This window comes from Artibeus jamaicensis, unplaced genomic scaffold (genome assembly GCF_021234435.1).
Source record: "Artibeus jamaicensis isolate MK-2021 breed Jamaican fruit bat unplaced genomic scaffold, CSHL_Jam_final contig_589, whole genome shotgun sequence".
NCBI lineage: Eukaryota > Metazoa > Chordata > Mammalia > Chiroptera > Phyllostomidae > Artibeus > Artibeus jamaicensis.
This window is the reverse complement of record NW_026521896.1, coordinates 650,039-655,377: the sequence shown is the minus strand read 5'-3', so window position 1 is coordinate 655,377 and position 5,339 is coordinate 650,039. Positions and strand designations below refer to the sequence as shown.

The following is a 5,339-nucleotide window of genomic DNA, read 5'->3' as shown; positions in this document are numbered from 1 at the left end:
TGATGTGAATTTTAGCTGTTTCTAACTAGCTCCCTAGGTCAGTCTCTTTAACCTAGAATATCTTTGGACCTAGAATATTAATTTCCACTCTGCAGGGGCGCTGGGACACAACAGAGATTCAATGAATGTAACTATTATCATTACTTTACCTCTTCATACCTGTTTCCTAATCTTTACAAATGCAGTGGCTCCTAATACCTGCTCCCCTTACTCTGAAGGGCTACTGAGAGGATCCAGTGAAATGGCATAGGTGAAGTATGGGCACACTATAAGATGGTCACCAAAACAAAAAATTGTCACTGTCACTGAGGCTGAAGGAGAGATGAAATGGTAGGAGTGATATGACCATTTGTTGAAGACAAATAAAGTGTTTCTATTTTGGAGAAGTACACTTTGTCAACAGAGAGCCTGGATTAAAGAGAGAGAGAGGATTAACTTAAAAGTGGATTATTGTTAGAGGAAGGCTAGAGAAAGCCTGCCTTAGCACACAGTGAAAAATAAGGCATAAATTCACATGTGCAGTCTATTCTTCCTAGAGCCTCCAAAGAATAATTTGTTAAGGTTGCCTATAGCCAAAAGTGGTGTTTCCCAAAGTATGGCCGTAAGGACCACCTTTTGACACCCTAATGAGATTTTTAAAAATACAGATGCCTGAGAACTAACCACAAGGATTCTGACCTTTAGACCTGAATTTAAAGCCAGAAATCTACATTTTAATAAATCTCCCAGGTGATTCTAATATCATCAAATATTGAGGACCACTAAAGGAGCCTATCTGGCTCAATGGGCAGCCCACTCTGGGCTCCTGCTTCCTCTGAGGACACCTAATGCTGAGCTCAACCCCAGCACTTCACAGGCTGGTGTCAGCAGTGGCATGGGTCTCCACTCACAGTCTGCAGTTCTGAAAATGGAGAGTTCACTTTATGGGAATATAAATATTATTAAATGATTACATCTTGCCCTGGCTAGTGTGGCTCAGTGGGCTGAGCACTGGCCTGCAAACCGAAAGGTCACCAGTTCGATTTCAGGTCAGAGCACATGCCTGCATTTTGGGCTGGTCCTCAACTGGGGACGTGCAAGAGGCAGACAGTTGAAGGTTCTCTCACACATTGATGTTCTTCTCCCTCCTTTTCCATTTCTCTAAATAAATAAATAAATAAAATCTTTTTTTAAAAAATAATTACACCTTGAGCAGGAATGTTAATATGCTGATACAAAACACTGCTAGAATCAGAGGAATGAGAGAAACTTCACACATCTGCATTTTTGGTCAGAGAGAGCAAAGTTTACAATGTGTATCAATGTTTTTAAAATGTGCAAACCTTTTGAGCCAGCAATGTGACTTCAAGAAAACTACCCTTAGAAAATACAGAAATGTGCACAAGGATGTATCTGCAAAGATATTCACTCGACCCTATATACAATAGAAAATAATTTAAACCAGTCATCCAAAAATTATAAACTAGCTAGAAAAACAATAGAACCATAAAACAAAGCACTATCTAATACTGCTACTATTACTTTTAGAACTCATGTTCTAAAAAATATTTACTGATATAAAAAAGATTCATAATACATTGCTATGTAAATAGCTGGTTACATTATAGCATTATCATATATAATAAATATTATATATACAATATATATAACACATATTTCTCAAACATGGGAAGGAGATGAAAGGATACTGACTAAACTACTTAGTTTTCTGTTACCCCACTCTCACTGCTGACAAAAATCCACCAATGAATTCTAAACATAGTGGACAAAAGTTTAAAGAAAAACAAGATTTGCAGTCTCAAAGATATTTAATACAAAGGGAAAGATATCAACATGACAGTAGAGAACCCCAGCAGACACCGCCAAGCAATCCAAATTAATAAATCTCATTAAGGCACATTGAGATCATGAACCCTTGGATATGATGCACTGAGAAAATCACATTCCTGTGGTATTCATGCCAACACTACATACTTCATTGAAATCATGTAGGAACAGCTAACAAACTCAAATCATTATATTCTACAAAATAACTAGTCAGCATTCATCAAAAATGTCAAGGCCAGGAAAGAACAGGGAACTGTCACAGATCAGAAGAGATTAAGGAGACATGATGATTAAATCACTGTTCAATCCTAGATAGGATTATGAAGCAGAAAAGGGACACTAGTGGAAACCAAACTAATTATTTGAAATTCAAATAAAGTCTGTAGTTTAGTTAGTAGTTCCAGCATCAACGTCTTGGTTTTGATCATTGTACTAAGTTATCTAAAATGCTAACATTAAGACCTTGACCAGTGTGGCTCAGTTGGTTGGGCATCATCTCACAAAATGAAAGATCACTGGTTCAACCCCCAGTCAGAGCATGTGCCTGGGTTGTAGGTCCCCCAGTAACTAGAGGCAACCAATCGATGTTTCTCTCTCACATCAATATTTCTCTCCCTCTCTTTCTCCCACCCCTCCCCTCTAAAAATAAATAAATACAATTTTAAAAATGTTAACATTAAGGAAAATTGAATGAAGGATATAGAGGAACTCTTTGTGCTGTTGTATGAGTCTTCTATTGCTGCATTAGTTACCACAATTTTCACAGCTTTTTTATTATTTGTATTAACTGTACTATCTCACAATTATGTAGGTCATAAGTCTGGCATGGCATGGCATGACATGGCTAGAGTTGCTGCTCAGGGTCTCACCAGCCTAAAATCAAAATATCCAGGGGGCTGTGGTTCTTATCTGGGACTCAGGGTCTTCTTATAAGCTCTCTCAGGTTGTTGGCAGGACTCAGGTTCTTACAGTTATAGGATGTTCCATTTCCTTGCTGGCTGTCAGCCAGGAGCCACCCTTATGTCCCAGAGGCCTTCCTCTAGTGTTGGAACATAGCCCCCTCCATCTCACAGCCAGTAAAAGCATATTGAATCTTCATGCTTTGAATCTCTCTGACTTCACCAAGAGGAAGTACTCCGCTTTTAAAGGCTCGAGTGATTAGATTGGACCTACCTGGATATTCCAGGCTATTTCCCTATTTTAAGGTTTGTAACCTCAAATATATCTGCAAAGTCTCCTTTACCATATAATATAGTATATCCAGAAGCTTGAGACTAGGGCATGAATATCTCTGGGGACCAATTTTTCCTACCACAACTATATTTGCAAATTATTTTTAAGGTTAAAATTATTTCAGAATTTTAAATTTCAAAAGAGTGATTATCTCCTGGTGTTGATATTTGGGAGGATTAATTTTTACTTTTTTGTAAGTCTTCTACATTGAGTATATAATATTTCTGCAGTCATAAGTGAGATTTCTCTGTTGTCTTAAGAATATGTACATGGCTCCTCCTGTTTCTCATCATGGCACAAGATCAAGGTGAAAAGGAGAACCCCATGAAACTTTACATCAGCAAGCTCTGCCTCAACATCTGTGTAAGGGAAAGTGAAGACAGATTGACCTAGGCAACCAAGTTCATAGAGTGGCGGACAGGCCAGACCCCTGTATTCCAAAGGCAGATATGCTGTCGGATCCTATGTCATCATGAGAAATGAATAGACTGCCATCACCGCACAGTCCATGGGGCAAAGGCAGAAGAAATATTGGAGACATGTCTAAAGGTGGGAGAGTACAAGTTACGAAGAAATAACTTTTAAGATACTGAAATCTTTGGTTTGGGTTCAGAAACACATCCCCCTGGGGATCCAAGCACTGGTATTTACAGCCTGGATTTCTGGGAGGTGCTGGGTGGGCCAGGTTTCAGCATCGCAGACAAGAAACACAGGACAGGGTGTTCTGAGCCCACACAGAATCAGCAAAGAGGAGGCCATGTGCTGGTTCCCACAGAAGTACGACGGGATCATCCTTCCTGGCAAATAAATTCCCATTTCCATCTAAAAGGCCAATGAAATGTTTTCAGTGAAATGTAAAAAAAAGAAAAGAGTATGCATATGCTTTTCTTTAAATACATTTTATTGATTATGCTATTATAGTTGTCCCTTTTTTTTCTCCCCTTTATTCCCCTCATCCCTTCACAACTCCTCCCACTAGCATTCCCCCACCTTAGTTCATGTCCATGGGTCATACATATAAGTTCTTTGGCTTCTCCATTTCCCATACGATTCCTAACCTCCCCTGCACCTCCTCCTGTACCAGGTCCATTTTGTACCTGCCATTTGTGCTTCTTACTCCCCGTACCTTTTCCTCCATTCTCCACCTCCCTCCCCACTGATAACCTTCCATAGATCTCCATTTCTGTGATTCTGTTTCTGTTCTAGCTATTTGCCTAGTTCGTTTTCATTTTTGTTTTAGGTTCAGCTGTTGATAGTTGTGAGTTTGTTGGCATTTTACTGTTCATAGTTCTGAACATCTTCTTTTTTCTTAGATAAATCCCTTTAACATTTCATATATTAAGGGCTTGGTGATGATGAACTCCTTTAACTTGACCTTATTTGGGAAGCACTTTACCTGCCCTTCCATTCTAAATGATAGTTTTGCTGCATAGCATAATCTTGAATGTAGGTCCTTGCCTTTCATGACTTTACTTCTTTCCAGTCCCGTCTTGCCTGCAAGGTTTCTTTTGAGAAATCAGCTGATAGTCTTATGGGAATTCCTTTGTAGGTAACTGTCAACTTTTCTCTTGCTGCTTTTAAGATTTTATCCTTATCTTTAATCTTGGGTAATGTAATTATGATGTGCCTTGGTGTGTACTTTTTTGGGTCCAAGATCTTCAGGACTCTCTGAGCTTCGTGGACTTCTTGGAAGTCTCTTTCCTTTGCCAGATTGGGGAAGTTGTCTTTCATTATGTTTTCAAATAAGTTTTCAATTTCTTGCCTTTCCCCTCCCCCCGGAGCCCTCATGATTCGGGTGTCGGAACATTTAAAGTTGTCCCAGAGGTTCCTAACCCTCTCCTCATTTTTCTGAATTCTTGTTTCTTCATTCTGTTCTGGCTGGATGTTTATGTCTTCCTTAGGGTCCAAATCATTGATCTGAGTCCTGGTTTCCTTTTCTTCACTGTTGCTTCCCTGTATATTTTTCTTTATTTCATTTTTCATAGCCTACACTTTTTCCTCTTTTGCAACCATCCTCAACCATTTTTGTCAGCACCCTGAACACTGTGTTCAGGGTGCATTTGTTAGTTTGGCTATCTCTTCATCACTTAGTTCTATTTTTTGAGTTTTGACCTGTTCTTTTATTTGGGTCATATTTCTTTGTCTGGGCACACTAGTTATGTTGTAAGGGGCAGAGCCTTAGGTATTTGGTGGGGTGGGGCAATCCACAGTACTGCCTTGTGGCACTGTATGTGGGGGAGGGGTCAGAGAGGGAACAGTGCCACTTGATCGGCTCTCAG

General features: G+C 39.5%; 1 pseudogene; it reads left to right on the top strand.

The window, feature by feature from the left end:
• Positions 1 to 3,351: 3,351 nt before the first annotated feature.
• On the top strand, positions 3,352 to 3,868 carry LOC119043163 (60S ribosomal protein L11-like; annotated as a pseudogene).
• Positions 3,869 to 5,339: the final 1,471 nt, after the last annotated feature.